General features: G+C 43.6%; 1 long non-coding RNA gene and 1 pseudogene across 1 annotated transcript; one reads left to right on the top strand and one right to left on the bottom strand.

The window, feature by feature from the left end:
• Window positions 1-2,591, bottom strand: part of LOC132886016 (B-cell receptor CD22-like) — a 160,977-nt pseudogene extending 158,386 nt beyond the window's left edge.
• Window positions 2,592-6,604: 4,013 nt separating this feature from the next.
• On the top strand, window positions 6,605-23,764 carry LOC132882339 (uncharacterized). Its single transcript, XR_009654203.1, has 3 exons — window positions 6,605-6,672; window positions 14,933-15,073; window positions 15,319-23,764. It is a non-coding gene; the product is annotated as an uncharacterized LOC132882339 (long non-coding RNA).
• The last annotated feature ends 81 nt before the right edge of the window (window positions 23,765-23,845 follow it).

Genomic DNA, 23,845 nt, shown 5'->3' with positions numbered 1-23,845 from the left:
AAACACTTCATTACTTGGTGTCTTCCATCCATAAACAACTTGTAAGTGATGAGAGAATGAATGGCAACATTACAAAGTGGTAAATGCTTTACTGTCCCAAATTTTTGGACATGTGTTCCACGAATCAAAATTTAAATAAGTGTTTATTTTGAGGAAAAACAAACAATAATAATAAATGTGCTTTTGTTATGTTTCAAGTGCAATGCAGGTCAAAATTATTTACAAATTATTGTTTTCAGTTTTAATTTCAATTTCAACATACCGTCCCAAAATTTTCTGACTTGGGTTTGTATTAATTTCTGTGTATTTACAGCTAGAGCATACATCCATTATCTGTAGCCGCTTATCCTGTCCTACAGGGTTGCAGGCAAGCTGGAGCCTATCCCAGCTGACTATGGGCAAGAGGCGGGGTGCACCCTGGACAAGTCACCAGATCATTGCAGGGCTAACACATAGACACAGACAACCATTCACACTCATGGTCAATTTAGAGCCACCAATTAGCCTAACCTGCATGTCTTTGGACTGTGGGGGAAACCGGAGCACCCGGAAAACACCCACGCGGAGACTGGGAGAACATGCAAACTCCACACAAAGGCCGTCGCCGGCCGCTGGGCTCGAACACAGGACCTTCTTGCTGTGAGGCGACAGTGCGAACCACTACACCACCGTGCCGCCCTACAGCTAGAGTATTTATAAGTTATTTATTGTCCAATCGATGTTGTATTTACACTGTAATCAAGTGAAGATAATTTCTTACATTTCTCATATTTAAGACTTCTAGTTTCAGACACAGTGTATTATACTGTACATGTACACTTAAGGAATAAATCACACCAATATGATAAATAATTAATGATGAGGTGGCGTGATGGTGGAGTTACTGTTAATACAGGTGATTATTTCCTGATAACATCATGTACCGAAGTGTTTCATTCCTCCGATACTTAAGCAATTTGCCAGTGATGATAATTTCTAATTTTTTATTGAACAACATCACACTTTTTATCCATTTGTAGTTACCATTTAATGTTGTGGAGCATCGACAAAACAAGTGTGGTGTCCCTGTTATCACATGCGTTATATTGCAGCTATAAACAGGCATTTCCTCACCAGCCTTGATTTCTCCCTCTCTCTTATTTAGGTAATAAGGCTAGGGTTGCCACCATTCAGAAATAAAAATAAGGGACGCCCACCATGGCTCCTTGGGGCCATGACCACCACGGGCACGACTCCCATGGGGTGGGGTGCCCGCAGCAGTGGTATGTTTTATTTTGTAGGTGTTTTTAGTAAAGGGATGATCAAGAAAGCAATTACTCATACTTAAAGCTTGAAATGCTTTATTGCCAATGCTGTAAAAATGTATAATGTACAAGTTGGCAACAATGAACTTTTAAAATATAATCTAAATATATTGAGAACTTAATATCACTGTAAATGTAAGTGCATAACTGTTCTTGGTGTAGGGACTCTCTTTGTGAACCTTGGGGACATTTTTACTTAGAGAGGAAAAAAGAGAACAAAAAACAACTAAAACACAACAAACATGTATTGCAAGGCTGACACTTGCATGACTTTTGGCCACGATTTTGTCGTGGCAAGTCGTGCCATTTTGGGGCATGAACTGGGAGGCTCCCACACTGTTCACGACTAGTTCACGCATAGTTCACGACGAGTTCACGAATGCGTGCCGGTCCACATTCACGAACTGGCACGACGAGTTCATGCATAGTTTGCGCATAGTTTACGCACTTCCCGCATTGGCACGACGAGTTTGCGCAATTCGGACGGCGTCGTGCCAACTTGGGCACCCCATATAAAAAGGGGGCCTCCCCAACCCCTGGTCATTTTTGAATTGGCTGTGGAAGAGACAACATGCTGAATACCAGAGACACAATCATTGCAGAGAAGAGAAGATGCCTATACCTGGCAGCTGCTCTAGCCATTGTTGAAGAGCAGCAGAAAAGGCTGGAAGAGGCAGAAGAGCAAGAAAAAGCAACCCCACTTCGAAGAAAGACACAAAGGAAAGTGTGCGCGCACTTCCACGCACTGGCACGCATCCTCCCGCATCGTCCCAACGAGTTCACGATGAGATCACGAACAGTTTGCGCATAGTTCACGACCCGGTCGCGAAATTTTGTCGTGACCAAAATTTTGAACATTTCAAAATTTTCGTCCCGACATGGCACGCAGTCACGACAGGATTACGCACACTTCACGCCAGTTTACGACTAGTTTGCGCACTGGCACGACTCGAGTCGTGCCAATGCGTGCCACGGAATCGTGCAAGTGTCAGCCTTGCATTAGTCTGCTTATTCAAGAATGCAGAAAATAAGAAAGTGCAAAACATTACTCCTTCCCTCAACAGTCCTGAGTTCATCAGGAACTGTTGTGTTTCTCTTGTCTGTGGAGTAGACCAGATTTAAACAGTCAACAGATTTCCCTCACTTCTTTTTCCAAGTGTACTTCTTGTTACTCCTTGCTGCACTGAGTAACTCTTTGTCTTTCAAAGCGCTGTTGTAAAACTCTGAACAGGACAGCTCAAAGTTTAGAGTGATCAGGAGCTCACTCCTTATGAGTGCAGCAGACATTTTCAAAAGGCCCGGGTTTTTTGAGCAGCGCCGGTGTGTGTTGTCTGTCTCTAGGCAACCGTGACAGCACCACACGCAGTGACGCAGGCAGCCAGGCACAGACGCACAGAGCGTGACACAGAGAGGAGGGGTTTGTGTCCTGGGTGGATCCCGCAACGGAGTATTTCCTGTTTTATTTTGTTCATTATTGTTAGATTTAGTGTTGATATGTGTGAGACAGACATGTGTATTGGACAGAGGTGGGACAAAGTCACTAATGTGCAAGTCACAAGTAAGTCTCAAGTCCTACCACTCAAGTCCGACTCAAGTCACAAGTCAAGGCACTTTTGACCAAGTCAAGTCCAAGTCCTACCCAAGCCAAGTCAAGTCCAAGTCTCATTTTTTTCCAAGTCCCTAACAAGTCACCATTTATTCTACAGGCAATCAACACATTTTTGATCACAAATGTATTACCTCTCCACACTGCAGTGTATGTCCTCCTTTGCCAGTCACCTTGGATAAAAATGTCTGCTAAATGTAATGTAATGTCAATGATTCATAGAGTCAGCACAAGTAACTACAGTACATCCATTCTTTTCCATTTTAAAATGTTTTAGAGCTTGTGCCCCAAGACAATCAAAGAATCTCAGAGGAGACAATGATTAGTTAGTTAACGTTAGTAAAGCATCCTAAATTTTCAGTGAGTTTAGTTTGAGTGAGTCAGTGTACATCTGAGGCTAAGGGTGTGAGAATGAGTGAAAGTATGACCATTTCCTTAAATTTTTTTTTATTGGAAAATTAGTGAGAAATTAAAACAAAATTCTAAACAAAACTAGTACTGGTACAGTGTAACAAAAATCATTTTCTTTTCATTTCATTCATGTCATTTTTCACATAAAAATGCTTTTCATGTGCATTTTAAGACATGAAACTCAAAGTCCAAGCTAACAGATGATCTGTGTACTTTTAGAATCAAAGAATGGTTTTCCTTCTGAAGTTAGGCACTGTCCCAACATACAACATGACATGCCTTTAAAACAATACAACGTGACTTGAGTACGTTTGTGTGTGTGAGAGAGACCAACTAACTGACAAAAAATTCCGGAAATATCTGTTCTCCACTACTGAGAGAGGGATGTTGCATCCAATGACCAAATCTGTTAGTATTGAATTTGTGATGGCTTTTTGTTGTGGGTGGGTAGCATTGTACTGTGTATCTTTTGCAGTAAGGAATCCAGAAATGGACGGCTGCTCTGTCTCACTTGGGATGATCTTGTTCTTCAGATATTCTGCAAATCTAAACAAGAAAAAAAAAGTAAAATTAGTAGGCCTACTTGTTTTCTGTTTTTAATCATGTAGACATTAACATGTTTTTATCATTTTCAATATCAAAGTCTGAGTTAATTTAATCTGAACATATTTGTTTATATACAGTATAATGTTTAATACAAGCCAGCCAGGATGTTCCCTTAAGCAGTTTAGCTAGACCACAATGCATTCACTAAACACTCGCTAAAATACCGGTAGCCTCAGTAAACACAGAACGTTGTGACGATGTAGCCAGAATCAGAGTCCTCTAGGGCTCTGGCCAGAATGTGAGAATGAAGCCCTGGCAACATTCTAGAGAGCCATATAATAAAGTAGAATAAACAATTGTTGTGAATTTCAGAATGTTCAGCGGAATCCTCCAGATCCAAGTTGCGTGCTTTTGGCGAATTTGGTTTCTCGCCAGAGACTAATAAATGCACTGGTAAAGCCACGCTATGTAGAGGCATTGTGTGCCCTGTCGTTTGGGTAAGACTGTGGGATAATGCTTCGCGTCGGAGTAGGCTACACTCCAATCTGTCGGGATGTACTGCGCTATAAAACGTCAGCTGAGCTTACATTTTACATAGCCCAAATGGCCCATTATTCACATTGCCTACATGACACCAGAGAGAGGAAGAGAATAGAATTGAATGTCTCTGATGACACGTAATCCCAGCACTAATAACACACATCACACAGCGTCCACGACTTGGTGCAGTACGTAGCAAACAGTTAAACGCCTGGTTTAACTTGCATTACTAGTCATCTCGTCTCAGTGGTTTAAATGCCTTTCATGACAAGCACTGACTTTCCCATTGCAAAGAGCGAACTTCTGTTTTACATACTTAGTTTGCAGCCTGGGTAACTGTTTATTTGATTCACGTTTTATCCTTTGCTGTCCGGTTCTTATCATAAGTCTGTGTCGTTCTGACCAGAGCCTTTATAACAATCTTGTAAACGTTCTCTGCTCTGACCAAATCACCACCTTCTGGCTATGCCTTCCCAATGTGTGTTAACTGGTAGCCTAGCCCACATAATCTAACACTAGACTGAACACAAAAGCAATCCAATAAAAAATCTACTTCACTATTTTATATTCAGCAAAGCAAAACAAATCCTTGACAGCGTTAATATATTAACACATTCCACTTCTAGCCACCAACTAGCCTGTACAGATTCTTGCTAGCTGTAGCCTAGCTTTGTTACTTACTTGTCCTTATGCAGCCTCAGGTGACGAATGAAGTTTGATGTGGTTGACTGGCTGTCCGAAATTGTGGCTCCACATGTTCTGCACGTTGCAATGCGTTTGCCATCTGTATTGGAGTATTCTTTAAATCCAAAGGAAATTACGCGGGGAATCATGTTTTTATCCATCCGTTCATCATTCAGCATCATCAATGTTCAGCGTCCTCATTGCCCATCATCGTTTGGTTTTTCATTTGAGCCAGTTGAAGTGCTTGAGTGACACCTAGTGCTAGTGGATTGAGCTGCCGTAGCCTAGGACAAGGAGCTACACCGCATTCAAATAATGAGTGTACTTGGATTCAAAATCGAGGGGGGGTAAAAAAAGAATATTTATACCTGATACGCCAAGTCATTGCAAGCTAAAACTGTATAGTCCAAGTCAAGTCTCGAGTCAACAGCGTGCAAGTCCGAGTCGAGTTGCAAGTCATTCCTCATCTAGGGATTTCAAGTCTCAAGTCATCAAAATGGTGACTCGAGTCTGACTCGAGTCCAAGTCACATGACTCGAGTCCACATGTCTGGTGTTTATATAGGCTTAAATTCTGTTACTGAAAGTGCGTTATGTTTACAGTGAAGGACTGTGTGCACTTTACATTATTTTTTTTTTACTTAATACAAGAAATTAATGGATGCCAACATTTTTGCCAAAATGGTATTTTATTTTCCATTGTTTAGGCAGCTTCAGCATCATACTGTGAGATTCTGTTCAAATTGTTTTTCTTCTTCTATGAAGCCTGAGCCATTTATTTTATTAGGTTATAATGTTTCATTTAGTCTTCAGGAGAGACTGCCTGCACACAGTACTAGTATTAATAGTTTTTTTTTTTCTTACATGAGAGCTGAGGCATTTATATTATATTTTAAGGTAACTTCATGTTGTGCTGTGAAATAAAGGACGATTCCGTATTTTACGGAATTTAGGGTGGCAACCCTAAATAAGGCAAAAAAAAAAAAAAAAGCAGTTTGTCCTATTACAGATAAACTGCAAAGCATGAACTCCTCTGTCCTTTTCAGAAAACTTAAAGCTACAGCTTTAGCTCTGACTGTAACAAAGTGCTGACACTGGAGACTCCTTCCATAAATTAAAGTGAAATAAACATCTTCTTACAGAAAACATCACCATATCAACAATCATACACATTTTTTGTAGTTTTGATAAATTACATGTTTTTAATCTCTTTATCTTTGGGCTTAGATTATGTGGAGCATCCACCATACAAGTCCCTCTGAATGAGCTGTTACTATAGAAACAGTACCATATTAGGATGAGTGTGTGGCACACCTAAAATAGGGTGACCACATTTAGGTGGTAAGACTCTTTAATTAGTATTATAATTATTTTTGTTCATGTATACATTTATGTTTTGAATTAGAAGTCGTATATTGCCTTGAGGCGCTTCGCTTATGTTGGAAATGGGAGGGGCGGAACGCTTGTGTTGTCACTAGTTGCTCCGGGGAACAGTAAGGGAGCGGAACTGACGCTGTTTCCTCAGAAGCAATCTGGGAAGGAAACAAGGCGCACTGTGTCCTCATTCCTCTGCTTTATACAGGTCAGTAAACGGTTAATGCGCCATGAAATGTTATGTTATTCTAACAGACCATATTAGCGTGAGTGTGCATGTAGAGTTTGTGACATGCTTTAATGAGTTATTTCTGTTTAAACGACATTAATAAGTGGGAAAGTTTGCCCGCGCGGACGCCATTTTGTGCCGAGCGCGACTGCAGTTGCACTAGTTAAAGTGGGAATAAGTGACATTAGAGCTCCTGTACCAGGGCTTTACATGAAGTTTTTTGCTCACCGGCCACTGTGGCTAGTGGTTTTCCCGAGTCACTAGCCATTCAGCCTTTTCATTAGCCACAATTTTGTTGCCAGGAAATCGCAGTTTTTTCTTCACAATGATACGTTAAAGTTCGGAAGATCTAGATTTAATTATGAATGGCAGCGTATAATGTATCTCTACAGTAGCACTCAAGTATTCAGTGCTGTTAAGGTAGCTCTCTATGGAGCACTTGCATGTGACGTCACAGCCGATCCAGATTGTGACAGACGCCATCTTGTAGGTCAAACGCCATATTCCGACTTCTACTTCTGGTTCTACTTCTACCTTTTCTTCTGGAAAACCCTACTATATACAATTCTACTACAATGTCTGCGGCTACAAGCTCTCCCTACCTGTGCACGTTTTTTATGTTTTTTGTGTGTATTTTTGCGTGTTGTTCGTCTGTACCGGACTTCAATATCCACTACAACCGTATGGACTTACTGGACATGGGTTTCCAGCAGAAAATGACGGTTTGTAGCGATTTCCATCGCATGCACAACGTTCCGGACGAGATAGCGAGACTAGCGGAGTCTCCGTGGATTGTTATCGGAAGCAAAGCGAAGGAGGCGGCGCCGAGAGCAGAAGCAAAAGCGAGGCTGCAGAGCCGGCCTGTTGACTAAGCTCAGAAAACAGCCACTCAAACCTCCACTGCCAAGCCTCTACCTCTCCAACGCCAGATCCATGTAAACAAGACGGACAATTTGGAATTACAGCTGGAATTACCTTATTCTATTCTGTAATCGGCTGGCCAGTGCTATACTCAATACTTAAGTGACTTACCCATCCAATGAGGATTCTTGTTTACAAGATGCCACATCTGAGTCGCTGACAAATCCTGAATTTCTGTAAAGATAACTGTCCAGAGATTTATAGGCACGCAGTGCCTCACCACTGAACAGCGAGGGAAAGTTAATGAGGTAATTATACACGTCCGGGTATTCCGCTGGCAGTTCAAAATCCGGTCGTGAAAACTCCATCCGGTAAGCCATAAGGGTCACTAATCTGTAGATCGTTTATTTTAGACATATATCTAGTTATCTGTTCATTAGAAAAATGAGCCGTGTAGTCCGTCGGTTGAAATTGATCCATTCTGTACACGAGTGCAGCAGTATTCAGCTGTGTTTTTGACCGACAAGATGGCGGTTGTGTACTTTCCGGTCACGTGACTGCAAGATCTCTATATGAAAACATGCAACCAATTCAGACAAAAATATAAACAGAGTATTCTGTTTATTAAACTCAAATTCAAGCCCCTTACAATATGAAATATCGTATAATATGAAAAATAACATTCAGTACAACTGAACTGATTCTAATATTAAAAGTCCAATTCAAAGCATTTATCATTGAAAAACATTTGGTGTTTTGATATGCAAGTATTGTGTATTATGTATTATCTTTTAATAGTGTGTGTGTGAACGTGTAGAGAGAGACATTAAATGTCCTCATTACATTTATCATCAGATGAGTCTGAATGGTCCATGAAAAATGGTCTTCGTGACCTGAGGCTTCCAGCAGGCCATAAGTTGATAGCTGGGGCGAGATCAACTTCTTTCCAATCGCGTGAACGTTTCTAAACAGCAGCTCCATCCTCTCCAGCTCAGCCGACTTCATGACAGCCAGGGACTTGAAAGCAGTGCTGTCCTGTAGTACCGATGTGTGCATTTGACTTTTTGTGGTCCTTTATAGTTTCGAGTTTAAAATTGCTGGTGCCTGTCTTTGCCAGACTTTCTACAGTTCATGGTATTTTTGGTTTTGCTATGAACTAGCCAATCTCGCCCGAACTTCCATTTGTCACTGAACTGTCTTATCTTCCTATTAGCATCTTGTTCAACTCCATGGCCGTAGCCAGCTATGAGGCCCCTGCGGTCCGAACCTCAGTCATTTTTAAGAGCTGAAAATACATTTGTAGGCTAAATATTCAACTGGATAAAAAAATAAATAATAACATTAAAACTTCTCCGTAAAAAGTGCATTGTTAATTATGTTAAACGTTGATTCTGTGTCTGTTTCGTGCGGCTCTGAGACCAAGAACACAAAAGCGAATGAGTGCGTGACTCGGGGGAGGGCCGCAGTGCAGGAGACACGGGTTTTTCATGGTCACCATCAGCGCGCTTTCATCAAGTTGCTAAATTGACATTTTCGAAGCAGTGCAGTTGTAGACTGCCTTGTTTGTGATTTTAAAAATAAACCATTTGATAAGCCAAAGCAATAGAGTGGAAAGTTTCAACTTATGTTTGCCTTGGATAACTTTGCCTAAAACAGTGTATCCTGATTTTTTTTTTTTTTCCCAGAATTTTTTTTTGTGTAGGTGTAGCAGATGCCAGATTGTTAATGTATCTTAGTTACATAGGCTACATAGTTAGGGTATCTTTTGTCCTCATTGCTTGGGCCAGATCAAACCATTAAATAAGCTTAAACTATTCTTACTCTTGCCACATACATGATATATATATTTTTTTTCAAAACTGATGATATTCAGTTCAAACACCTTTAAAAGTAATTTCAGGAATAGATCTCTTGTGTGGCGTGTAATTCACCCCTCTCATTTAAATGTGTCAAATTTTTCTTGTTAGTTTTTTCTTTTTTATCAGACATCTAATTTTTTAGGTTTGTTTACCTGACATGTTTCGACGTACGACTGTCGTCTTCCTTAGAGTGTCACCGGATGTTATTGGTGACGCATCTTTAAAAAGATGCGTCACCAATAACATCCGGTGACACTCTGAGGAAGACGACAGTTGTACGTCGAAACATGTCAGGTAAACAAACCTAAAAAATTAGATGTCTGATAAAAAAGAAAAAAAACTAACAATATTCAATATAAGACATAATGAACGTAATCAAAAAATGTCAAATTTTTCGGCGCGTGCTTTGTGCATCACGGACCTCGGTGATTTTAAAATGCTGCTCCAGTCCTGCTCATCTCTGCCCCTTTTTCCCTGAGCAGCAGGGCTTGAAACTCCAGCTATATGCCGCCACATAGTGCGCTTGTCAGTCGTCAGCAACTTTGTTGCTTCATTCATTAACAGGGCTTTCCACAAGCGCCAGCTGCTGGCCATACAGCCGACTACACAAGTCCAGCCGGCTACTTTAATGACTATTATTTTTGTAGCCCACAGGCTCTAAATATTAATTTTCGATTTTAATAAAATTAAATGTTTATCTAACGGACTGACAATAATGTCAAACTGAACCGCACTCATTTAAGTTGTGATTCGCGCTAAGTGCCGATAATAACCACAAATTCCCCGCAGACTTCGTTGATCAAGGGAGAGTAACTCATCCACGGCCCCGACATGCGGTGTGCGCGCGCGCGCACTCGGCGGAGGCAGTAGTGTGTCGGGGCCAACGGAGGCGACATCGGAGGGAACAGAAGCAGAGATAACGCTTATTTTGTCTTTTACCTAGAGACATGATTCAAACTTTAAAACGGAGACAAAATTCTCCTATGTGGATCTGGCATTCAACTTTTTTGCTAGGTTCTATACTCTTTGATCAGTCACAGATCAAACACCATGAGCAAATCTGGAGAAATTCAGACTTTATAATGGGTGTCTATTGCGTTACACACCAGTGGAGCTCAGGAGTTTAGAGTGTAGGCAGCTTGAAAAAAAAAAAAGCTCTAACTTTCTCATTTAAACTGTTTTCAGCCACAATTTTCACTCTACACACACAATTTTCTCAAAAGTTGTAGTCACACTTGTCTTGATTAACACGTGTCTACCTGAGTGATAGGATTTACAGTTTTTGAATGAGAAGCCTGAAAGTAAGGAGAGGACAGGCGAGCTGCTTCATAGACTTCCATTATAAACGTGGGAGCGCTTTGACTGCAAAATCAGAAGTGTCACTTGTTTTTAACTCGCTCTAGTGGCCACATTTTTTACACTAGGGACAAAAACATTACATCAATGTGTTCATGGGAGCCTTGTAGCACTCAATGTGAAAGAATTTTGCGAATAGCTCCTTTCGTTTCCGTGTAAATCAGCATTGTTCGAGGAGAGGGATCTCTGAGAGAGAAAAGGCGCTCTTTGCTTGTCATATTGTGTCTCTTCCTTGCACGTTAACTCAGGGAGCAGAGAGGGGAGGGGCTGCTCTCTCTCTCTCACCCCCCCCCCCCCCCCCGGCTGGCTACTTATTTGTCATGGCTGACTAGTATGAGCCTTAGTGGAAAGCCCTGATTAACCGTAGGTTACCGTATCATTCAGTCCCCCCAGGATTTCGCGGGCCTTTTCTGTGATTGTTGCGGGCTAAAATGTCTGTTGTGGGGGGGTTTCCAAAAAATTGTGATGAAAGTTGCGGTGTTTTTTAGGTTTTTGTTGCGATTACATTGCGGGAGGAAGTGAAAGTTGTGAGAAATTGTGATTTTCTCTTTTTGTGATTAAAATTGAGTGACGTGTTAAAGATTAAGTTATTACTGAAAAACTATTGATTAAAAAAACAAATGGTCCTATCAACAACTTCACGAATATAAAAGATTACCAGGACTACAAAAATGCAGAAAAATAGGCTTTACTTATCCAAATGCACCTGTTGGTTCAAAAGTTAAAGTGCATAGAACCTCACAGCACAACATGAAGTTACCTTAAAATATAATATAAATGCCTCAGCTCTCATGTAAGGAAAAAAAAACTATTAATACTAGTACTGTGTGCAGGCAGTCTCTCCTGAAGACTAAATTAAACATTATAAACTAATAAAATAAATGGCTCAGGCTTCATAGAAGAAGAAAAACAATTTGAACAGAATCTCACAGTATGATGCTGAAGCTGCCTAAACAATGGAAAATAAAATACCATTTTGGCAAAAATGTTGGCATCCATTAATTTCTTGTATTAAAGGGATAGTTCGGGATTTTTGACATGAATCTATATGGTATCCCCATCAGCAGTGTCGTGCATCCACACTGACTTACCCCCGACAGTGTTCTGTGAGCCTAGATGTTGTACAGTGTTGGTCAGTGCACAAGTAGTTCCGGCAGGTTTCCTGGGGTCTGCAAAGTAACACGTTTTTCTTCTCAAAACAGCTCGTGTTCGAATGAGTGATTTATTAGCATAACAAAACCCTTGTAGTCCAAAAAGTCACACCTTGTAATTGCTTGGGGCTACTTTCTCTCAATAGCGATCAGTGCGCGCTGTCACTGTTAACAGTTGTGTGCGAGCTAGCCAACAACTTTCATTAGTTGTTCGACAGAGTGTTTAGCAGCAGCAAATTGCTTTCCTCCTCAGTATACAAGTGCGCTTCCATGGCAGGGAAAAAGAAACTACCACTGCTGCCTATGTAGTGCCCTATTTATACAAATAGGAGTCATTCAGGATTCAGCCATGTTTTTGCTCCGTGTCATGGCTGAATCCTGAATGACTCCTATTTGTATAAATAGGGCACTACATAGGCAGCAGTGGTAGTTTCCTTTTCCCTGCCATGGAAGCGCACTTGTATACTGAGGAGGAAAGCAATTTGCTGCTGCTAAACACTCTGTCGAACAACTAATGAAAGTTGTTGGCTAGCTCGCACACAACTGTTAACAGTGACAGCGCGCACTGATCGCTATTGAGAGAAAGTAGCCCCAAGCAATTACAAGGTGTGACTTTTTGGACTACAAGGGTTTTGTTATGCTAATAAATCACTCATTCGAACACGAGCTGTTTTGAGAAGAAAAACGTGTTACTTTGCAGACCCCAGGAAACCTGCCGGAACTACTTGTGCACTGACCAACACTGTACAATATCTAGGCTCACAGAACACTGTCGGGGGTAAGTCAGTGTGGATGCACGACACTGCTGACGGGGATACCATATAGATTCATGTCAAAAATCCCGAACTATCCCTTTAAGTAAAAAAAAATAAAGTGCACACAGTCCTTCACTGTAAACATAACGCACTTTCAGTAACAGAATTTAAGCCTATATAAACACTGACTCGCACATGCTGCTTCTCTTGAGCGTATGCACGGAAGTAAGGCGGAAGGTAGTTTGTCGACGTCACCTCAAGATGACGCCAACGATTGGTCAGATTTGCGGGAAAGTTGCGGTGATTGGATATAACTGCAACACCGCCCGCCCTGAATTCGCGGGGATTGGTTGAATTTGCGTTGACGTTGCAACATCGTGAAATCCTGGAGGGTCTGATCATTTGATTTTATCTGAGCCGTTCTAAACAATTCTAATATGTTGTCAGAATGTTTATGCAGGTGCTCATGGGAGTTGTAGGCGCGTAATATTACATTGCAACGCGTTTATTATATCAGATGCCTTCAGAGAAAACTACAATTAAAATGCTGTCGTACCACAGAATAAACCACCTGCCAAAGTGGCTAGTGGGACTAAAGTCATTACCCGCCAAAGTCGAATTTTACCCGCATTTGGCGGGTGGGCGGGTGCTAATGTAAAGCCCTGGTACACACCTATATGTTCCTGAAGCTAAAACAGTCATCATGCACTTAACTTAAGAGGGACCCAAGAGAGATTCATTAATGTTTGTTTAATTAACATTGTATTTTCATTTACAAAGGTATTTTGTGTAATATCATTTTATTAGCATATGTTGTAATTAAATTGTTTTCAGATGTACAACATACATTTTATCATTTTAGATAATTTAATATTTTATAGTGAGCATTTCAGCACATCTAATAGTATTTCCACAACAGGTAAATAATAAACTCAGAGTTCTACTCCTTCCTTTTTCCTCTCCTCTGATTTTACAGTCCTGAAATTAGACCTTCAATGGCTGCAGATATGACATTTCGCCTTTAGAGGGCACTCAGTGCTTTAAAACTATGTTGTGGGTAAAAGCATTGAAATGTACAACTTGCAAATTGTGTTTTTACATGCTTTCATTGGGTTGTTGGTAAGAATTGTTTTTTAAACCCTTTGTCACTCTTAAATAGATCATATAATCTTGTATAAAGGACCCACTTTTCCTGAACCACTACTCAGAGCACTGTTAAACAAATTAAAATGTCCTGGGCCACCAAAACGCAGTGTACTCTAAAAAGAAGGTGACTTTGATTTCTAAAATAGAAGCATTTGTCTCTAGCAATGACTTCTTAAAAGTATCCTTTCACAGTATATTGCATAAAACCCCTGATTTTCTTGTATGAGTCAATGTTCAGAGTCCTGTTTAAGGTAGTAAACCTTCACTGTTAACAGTATTAGCAGTGCATTAAAACAGAGTGGGTGCACTGAGCTACATCCTGTAGCTAAAAAAAGTTGTTGAAAAAAGTTCAAACTGAAACTGGCATCACTCAAGCTGATTCTTAGTAAAACCACAAATGAGGAAGGTCAAAAAGGGACTTTTGCACTGCTCTCTTGGTGACAATGGCATATGGTGTATAAACTGTATGATCACACTGTCATGTGGAGAATTATGAATTATTTTTTAAAGACCTTGCAATGAATGGTAGGAAATTTTCATACACACTGAAGGTCTGGAAATGGGTGATGAATGTATGTGAATGCATGCAAATATATACCACACTTTTGGGCTGAGTTTATGAAACGTACACAATACTGGCAGACAGCCAACAAAGTTAACACACACCTTTGGGCTGAGTTTAAAGAATGGCATGCTGAAAAGGATGTAGAATTATGCCTTTGGGCTGTATCTAAGGGACATGCATAAAAGTGGCACACTTCGAGAAGGCATTGGCTATTTACATGTAGGGTGGTGCTGTGACAGAGTGGAAAAGTACATCATGTCTATGTAAAAGTGAAAAAAATTGGCTTCTCTGCAGACAAGCATGGCTGTTTATCATCACATAATAAAAAGCCTGAAACTGCAACTCTGTGTCTAATGAGTTTTTGTTGAGTTGGGCTCAATTTTGACACATACAGTGTGATGATAATAGTGCAAGTATCTCACATGGTCATCAGTATTTAAAGAGGTGGATTTTGTCCTGTTTATAGTGTGAAATTGCATCAACTTCAGCTTCACCCAAACATATTCTAAATTAACAGCATTACTGTTCTGTATATTTTGAATATAGGGTGATGTATCACAGAAACACTCCTCCTCCTCCCTCAACTCGACTAGAACAGAAGCCAAAATATCAGATTCAGTGTGATCACTGTAACAGCGGAGGCATGGTCAAGCACTGGTTTGTGAATGGAGAGTGAAGCCAGGGAAGGTGAGTGGCAAAATGATCACACCTTTGGTTAATTAATGTGCTGTGCATGTGTGTGTTCCCAGTGATGGTGAGCTGATAAAAGGGTGGAGAGGAGAAAAGAGGGAATCTCCAACCAGAGTGTTGGCTGTGTTTGTGTGTGTGCGCGCAGACTAGTGAAAATTGTTTTGTCAAATGCTGCAAAGTGATTTTTCTTGACGCAATAAAAGAGAGACTAATCCACAAACCCACCTGCCCTTGTGTTTCAGCATTTTTATTACACTGGTGCTGAAACCTGGGATGCTGAAGTGAACTGCCACCATGGAGTCCTCACCATTTAAAGAACTCGTCCATGCCCTTGCTGCCACCCAACAGAACCAGCACCAGGCACGGGTCACTATTGGCCCTTTTTCAGCTCACTTCAGCCCGACACGGCTCGAGTTTCGACTATCTCAAAACAGCACGACTCAGCTCGCTTCAGCCCTGCTTAGCCCCTAAAACTCGCACGGTTTTGGAGTGGGGCTGAAGCGAGCCAAACTGAGCTGAGTGAGGCTAGGGGCATGAGGAGACACTCCCCTGTGCACTGATTGGTGAGGAGGAGTGTCCTCACATGCCCCCACACGCCCCGCGAGCATGCTGGGATCCGTGAACACCGTAAACCCGGAAGAAGGAGAATTACGAGAATTATGAAGCCTTATGCGCCTCGCCTCATCTATACGCTCTTGCCAGTATTTGTTGGCGTTGTCACCAACAACAAGCCACAGCACCAAGACCAGCAACACTAACGACTCCATGTCCTCCATGTTTATTGTTTACTATCCGGGTCGTGAGACTACCGCTTAAAAGGTCACTGATGTCACTGTTTGCGCCGCCTAACGACATCACCTGACGTCCACCCACTTTCGCTAACTCCACCCAATGTGTCCACCCACTTCCAGCCAGCACAGTTCAGCGCGGTTGTAGTCGAAATGCAACTCCAACAGCCCCGCTCAGCTCGATTCAGCCCAACTCAGCACGGCACGACTCAGCCGCGTTGGTAGTGGAAAAGCGGCATTATTTCACTCAAAATCAATGTTCCTTGTCAAACGTTTGCTTTATGCTCTGAAAAGGCGTTAGAAACAGTCTGAAGGCGCTCCTGCGCTAGGAAAGCTGTTTTCATGCACTTGGTGACACAGTGTGTTTTCCTACTCTGAACAAGTGCATATCACAATACTATGTTGAAAACTCGTTTCAGACGTGCTTTTACAGTTAAAATGACAAATATGATGAAAATGTGTTAAAAGCTCAAAAACATGAAAATCCATGCTTAGAAAGTGGTTACATGTTACATATGCTCGAATGCACTTATGGCCCTTTTCCACTACCCTTTTTCAGCTCACTTCAGCTCACTTCAGCCCGACACGGCTCGAGTTTCGACTATCTCAAAACAGCACGACTCGGCTCGCTTCAGCCCTGCTTAGCACCCAAAACTCGCACGGTTTTGGAGTGGGGCTGAAGCGAGCCAAACCGAGCTGAGTGAGGCTAGGGGCGTGAGGAGACACTCCCCTGTGCACTGATTGGTGAGGAGGAGTGTCCTCACACGCCCCGCGAGCACGCTGGGATCTGTAAACACCGTAAACCCGGAAGAAGGAGAATTACGAATTACGAGAATTATGAAGCCTTATGCGCCTCGCCTCATCTATACGCTCTTGCCAGTATTTGTTGGCGTTGTCGGTGACAACAAGCCACAGCACCAAGACCAGCAACACTAACGACTCCATGTCCTCCATGTTTATTGTTTACTATCCGGGTCGTGAGACTACCGCTTAAAAGGTCACTGATGTCACTGTTTGCGCCGCCTAATGACATCACCTGACGTCCACCCACTTTCGCTAACTCCACCCAATGTGTCCACCCACTTCCAGCCAGCACGGTTCAGCACGGTTGTAGTCGAAATGCAACTCCAACAGCCCTGCTCAGCTCGACTCATCCCAACTCAGCACGGCACGACTCAGCCGTGTTGGTAGTGGAAAAGCGGCATATGTGCAGCGAGTAGGAGCGGTGCTTTGAGGCCCTGCTGCAGGCCAAACAGGAGGACCACCAGGCACTCCTGCATCTCATCGTACCCGCAGGGGACCCAGCCACAGAGTCAGCGGGCTTCCCCCATGTCACCCTGATAAAAATGGGGCTGCCCGATGATGCTGGTGGTGGTTTGGGGCAGAAGATCACACTGTCGAGGGGGTCATCATCGCAGTCGCACTGGAGCACTTCATAGCTCTGCTACCAAGAGTGCCACCATGTCCAGTGCCACTGCAAAGTGTCACCGGATCACGCAATTGAGCTGGCTCAAGATCATATGGCAGTGGTTCCAGTGGCAGGTAGACATCCTGCCTCTTCTCTCTCTCGTCCTGCCCCTCCTCCTGTTTTGCCCTTTCCTCCCTTCCCCTCCATATACCACAGAAGTGGGGGCTGACTCTCCTACAGCCAGCTCCCCAAGCCCATGGTTTCTCTCCACCCTCCTCCACTTGTGTTTCTGTTTCTTCCCCCCCCCCCCCCGGTGAATGATCCTCATGGCACCAGTGCAGAGGTGAGGCCTGGGCTGGTGTGCTGGCATTGACCAGTGCCTTGCAGTGGAGGTGGGGGCAGTGGTCCAGATCCTTGACGCACCAGAGACCGCCCCCAAACAAGCTGGAACATACCACATACCCATAAGTATCCAAGGGGGTACATATCATGCTTTGGTGGATTCAGACTGTAATAATACATCAATCCACCAAAGGTTGGTTAAATATGAGGCATTGGATACAGCACATTTTGTGAAGGTTTGTTTGTGCATGGGGATATTCACAAGTGCCCGCAGATACTGGTAAAACATCCAAATTTAGGGAATAGATTATAGTGTTGAGGCAGCAGTTAGCCCACGCCTCACCCACCCATGATTTCTGGGGACAGATTTGCCAGGGTTTAGGAGCTTAAAAGAAGGAGTGGTGGAGGGTAGGTCCTGCAGTAGCACGTTCTGAGGGGATTGCAATGTGACTGTGTGGCGAAGCCGTCCCAGAGCCGTCTATGTCAGCCATGCATCATAGCAACATGGAGAACAGGGAGCGCACCGCCACTTCTCTTTCTCTCTGGGATTCCCAAGCAGATTTTCCTCTGGAGCAGGTGCAAGATGTGACTCTGGCACGCATTTGACCAAGTGAAAGTTGCCAGTGGTCAGAATCTTCCAAACATTGCACTCTCCCACCTGTACTTTTCCCTTATTAGGGACAGGCTGTATCAAATGACTTAGGACACTCAGACTGGAGAGCAGATAATGCACTTGTGAATACAAAAAAGCTGCAGGGAACCTCTAGTCCACATGGCTCATTATAATCCAATGGCTGGACATTTAGGGAAAGACAAAACACTAACCCAATTACTGGCTGAGGATTCATGGGGGATGTCTGCAGGTGGTATGCAGCATGTCACAAGTGCCAACTTCTAAATCCAACGGCTTCTCCTAAAGCACCATTGTGCCCGCTTCCCCTAATTGAGACCCCCTTTGAAAGAATTGGGATGGGTCTTGTTGGGCCACTAGTTCAGACTGCACAAGGGCATCACTTTATTTTAGTCCTTGTGGACTATGCAATGCAGTACCCTGAAGCAGTGCTATGGCATAACGTTTCTGCATGCAGTATTGCAGAGGCTACCTCAAAAGTAGTCAAACATTTATACAAATTAATTTACCTGTAAAAGTCCCTTTCTTACATAAAATCAATTCCAACACCGAGTGTGTTTGGACTGCACTGAATTCTTAAACTTCCACCATTAATTGTTATACTCTGTCCCACTACAAGGGACCAACCCTAGAACCATCCCAAAACAAAATGGCGGCTCTTCTTAAAAATCATTGTACAATGACTTTTTTTTTTCTTTGTTTGAACACAGACTTCTCATCGGCTTCCCGATGCAAGCTTCTCATTGGCTAAAGCATATCTTCCACTGTCTTTAAAATAAAACAGATCTGCTCATATTTTCCACCATGTGACAAGGTTTGAATGACACAATGGCGATTTTGTGTTTACCACTGTAGAAATAGTTAAGATGGGTGGAGCACAGAAGCATGGCAGGCCAGAACTGAGTTTGCAAAAACCCTTTTTATTTTAGCTTTTCAGCTTTTAATTATTCACACACACACACACACGCGTGTTCTCGTTCGGGGAGAGCCCCCTTCCTCTGCTCTCCCTCTCCTCTTATAGGGCGTGGTCACTGGGGAAGACACAAACACAGGTTAATTCCCATCAGGTGCAGTGATTCTGCCACTTACCTTCCCTGACTCCACCCTCCATTCACAGACTAACGCTTGACCACGCCCCCGCTGCCACATACCCCCACCGCCCGACTCGGGCTGGGGAGCCGTCCAGCCTGCAGCGAACTCCCCCCCCCCCCCCGGATGGGAGAGGAAATCCGCCGTGTCCATCTGCACCCCCGACTTGTGGACCACCTGAACTTGAATGGCTGGCGTGCCAGATACCAACAGGTGATCCGTGCATTGCAGAGATGCCAACAACTATGAAATTTTCGTATTTTATACGATTTTCTGCCACTTTTGCACCACTATGACCAGTTAATTCGAAACTACGAATTTCACAGTGATCGGAAAAAAAATCAGTTCGTTCCGCATTTTTGTTTGGTACGTTGAACTCTGCCATGATCGAAGAAAATTCAGTCCGTTCCGCATTTTCAGAAGGATTAAATCTGCGGGAATCATTCAAAGCTTTCGTGATACGTCGTCGCTGATTGGTTGATATTCGCTTCCGGGTTTGAACTCGACCAATCAAAATTCGTGATGGTGCCGTCCGACAATAGACCCCTTCGCAGTAAACGTCATTCATACATAAGAGGAAATTGCGCGCGCAGCCTGGACTAAAGACTCAGCGACGGTCAGACTGAATTTTGGCGACGGTAGAGACGAGAAGAAATATTTGGAAGAAATGCCTAGTTGTGTTGTCGGGTGTCAGAATCGTAGCAGTGATGGGGTTAAAATGTACAGAATTCCAGCAGGATCTCACCCATTCCAAAAAAATCACCGACGTCTATGGCTACAAGCCATCAAACGTGTAGACTGGGATGAAAGCACCATCAAAAATGCGCAGGTTTGCAGCGCCCACTTCATCACAGGTAAGATCAGTACGCCCGTATAATAATTCAAACGGGGAGAACCCTGTGGAGGCTTGTGGGACCTCCCGCACTGCGAATAACAGGGGCTCGAGCCATTTATCCCAGCTGCGTGCGTCCTCGCTTACAAATTTTCAAATTGTTCTTGAGGGTGCGGTTGAACCGTTCAACTAAGCCATCCGTTTGTGGCTGATAAATGCTGGTGTGGATAGGCTTAATTCCCAGTAACCCGTACGGTTCGCGCAGTGTGTGTGACATAAACGTAGTGCCTTGATCAGTCAGAATCTCTTTGGGGATTCCGACTAGGGAGATGACGCGGAAGAGTGCTTCTGCAATACTGCATGCTGAGATATTGTGAAGAGGCACTGCTTCTGGATATCGCGTTGCATAGTCCACCAGAACTAAAAGCGATTTCCTCGTGTTGACCGATCTAATGGCCCGACGAGATCCATCCCAATTCTTTCAAGTGGGGTCTCGATTAATGGCAGAGGGCGCAAAAGCGCTTTTGGAATGGCCCCTGGATTTACTAACTGCCATTCGCGGCACGCTGTACAACACCTACAGACATCGCCGCGAATCCCTGGCCAATAGAACCGGGCCATTATTCAGGCTAGTGTCTTATCCTGCCCCAAGTGGCCGGCCGTGGGATTAAAGTGAGCCGCCTGGAATATAAATTCCCGGTGGCTCTTTGAGATCAAAAGCTGTGTTATCGGTTCCTTAGACTGGGTGTTCTGCGTCATTCGGTATAATCTATCCTTAATAATGGAGAAATAGGGGAAGGATGGGGTGGTGTTTGGCTGGAACGTTTGACCATCGATTACTCTCACTTGGTCAAACGCATGCCGCAGAGTCTCGTCTCGCGACTGCTCTGACGGGAAATCCGCGAGGGATTACCTGAGAGAGGGAGGAGGAGCCTGCTGCCCCTCGCTCTGACGCGGTGATGACGTAGATGGCTCTGTGACAGCTGCTCCCGCCAAAGCCACACCGGGACCTCCCCCCACTAAATTATGGCAGGCCCCACTCTTCACTAAATGTGTCATTAATTCCCCGCATCCTGGCCAATCAGTCCCCAAAATTATCAAGTGGGTAAGGTGAGGATTAACCGCCGCCTTTACACTAAATTTCTCTCCTCGAAATAAAACGTGGACCGACACGAAAGGGTAGTTGCGAACATCCCTGTGCACACACAACACCTTCACCAATTGTGCTCTTCCCAATGCCTCGTCTTGTCTGATTACAGCCAGAGTCCACCAAAGCCTGATGCGTATCCCCTTGGATACTCACCGGTATGCGATACACTCCGGCCCGATCGAGGGCAGTCCCTGGCGCATCGGGGATCCAGACCACCGTGCCCACCTCCATCGCTGAGCACTGATGCTGGAGGTGCCCTGGCTCCCCGCAGCGCCAGCATACTGGCCCAGGCTTTCCCTCCTGCACCGGTGTTCCGGAGCTCACTCACCTGAGGGGGGGGGGGGAGACGCGGAAGTAGGAAACGGTAGGGCATCGCGGGTGCGGCGGGCCGGCTGGGGTGGAGCCGGCCCCCGCCTCCACGGTGGAGGAACGGGGCGAGGACGAGGAACAGAAGGGGGGGGGAGAGAGAGAGAGAAGAGGAGATATGCTGTCCTGCTGTCGGAACAGCCGCCGTATGGTCCTCCGCCAGCTCGATGGCCTGATCCAGTGACGCCAGGCGATGGCACTGGACCCACTCCACTGTTCCTTCCGGAAGTCAGGCGATGAATTGTTCCAGCGCCACCAGGTCGATGATTCCCTCGGCATCGCGGTTGTCGGCCCTCAGCCACTGCTGGCAGGCGTCCCGGAGTTGCTGGCCAAACGTGAACGGCCGGCTGACCTACTCCAGGCGCAGTGCGTGGAATCGCTGGTGCTGCTGCTCCGGGGTGTGCCCCACACGTTGGAGGACGGCCCCTCAGAGGTCGGCATAGATCAGCAGGCTGTTCTCTTCTGCACTCTGTCCCAGGTTTCAGATATTTTGAGGAGAAAGCGAGAAGGATAAATATAGCTAGTGAACAGAGACATACTGAGGAGGAGTTCCGCCTTGCCAAGAACTACACGTCACTGCCAAAAAAGAATATACAACTCATCCACCCAAAGAAATTACAAGAACATTTCTCTGACCACCTTGGCCTACGGCCAATCCAGCAGCAGCCTGAGTTGTTACACCCTGAAGAGTTTCCACACATACTGCCTCCAGAAAACCTAGAGCCCATAGACGAACAACCCCCAGACGCACCAGAAGTGGAACGCTGCTTGCAGAAACTCAATAATGGTAAATGCCAGGGTACGGATGGTATATATGCTGAGCAGCTGAAGTACTCCAATTCCACACGCATTCTTGAATATTTCATAGTCCTGTTGGGTGCCATATGGACATGCCTAAAGATTCCAGTCACCTGACTTATTTCAGCAATTACCTGTCTACACAAGAAGGGCTCCAAAAGTGTGGCTGAAAATTACCGTGGACTGTCGATAATTGCAACAATGTCTAAAGTATTGTCAGTTATTGTGGTGGAGAGGCTAAGATTAGTTTACGAGCTAATTCTATTGGATACACAATTTGGCTTCAGGCGAAATAGATCAACATGTGATGCTATATTCATTACTAGACACATTCTTGAGAAGGAAAAACAACCATTATTCCTATGTTTTATTGACCTGAAAGCTGCATATGATTGGGTTCCACGGGACGCACTTTTCCGGGTGCTAGAAATCCGACTCTCCTGCCCTAAACTGGTGTCAATCCTGAAGGCCCTCTACACTGTCTCACAATGACTGGATTTTTGTCTGTAAAATTTTTGACATGCCTTTGATTGAAGTTGGCCCCACATTGACTCCACACTGACCCAGCAAGTAATACTGGATCATTTTCCAGAAATGACAAAGTATCTCATTTGTTTAATTGGGCTCTCTTTATCGACTTTTAGGACTCGTGTGAAAATTTGATGTTTTACATCATATTTATGCTGCTTTTCAACTCGTAACTATACACAGCACAAGGCCTTATCAAAATCCATCAGTACACCAGCTATGGTTCTCAGTATACTCAACATTGCTTAGAAAATGCACAGATGCTTCAATAGCTGCATCACTGTTTAAGTTGCCTGATTAGGAAGAGAATTTAGCTTGTTAATCTGAGTCTTTAGTTTATCTCAGCTTAATGGGAATAAAATGTTAAAAGTTGTAAGCAATTTGTGCTTCTTCTTGTGATTTTGTATTCTGGTTGCTGATAATTGTAGATAATACAAATTACATACTTGCTAATCAGGAAAAGGAAAAAAAAACTAAAAAAATAAGGTTTAAATTAGATTGGTTTTGAAGCTGATGAGAAAATATTCTTCTGAAGTAGATCTGTGTCTAATGTGTGACGGAACATGACAAGTGATGAATTAAATTATTTTATTTAATGTAGACTATAGATTTAAAAATGTTACAAACTTTAAAACTGACAGATGCACAAATATTCACACAAAAATACATTATTAAGTAACCAATTTGATAAGAAAAACCCATCTTTTGTATTATGATCTACAAAATCGTATAGATGTTTGATATTGATGATAGATTAAAAAGGGTGATTGTTTACAACTAAAGTCACTGCAGTTCATTTTATTATTTGTTCCACATAAAGCAGTGTTATTCTAACTT

Source organism: Neoarius graeffei, chromosome 1 (genome assembly GCF_027579695.1).
Source record: "Neoarius graeffei isolate fNeoGra1 chromosome 1, fNeoGra1.pri, whole genome shotgun sequence".
Classification (NCBI taxonomy): Eukaryota; Metazoa; Chordata; class Actinopteri; order Siluriformes; family Ariidae; genus Neoarius; species Neoarius graeffei.
This window is presented reverse-complemented; position numbering and strand designations above follow the sequence as displayed.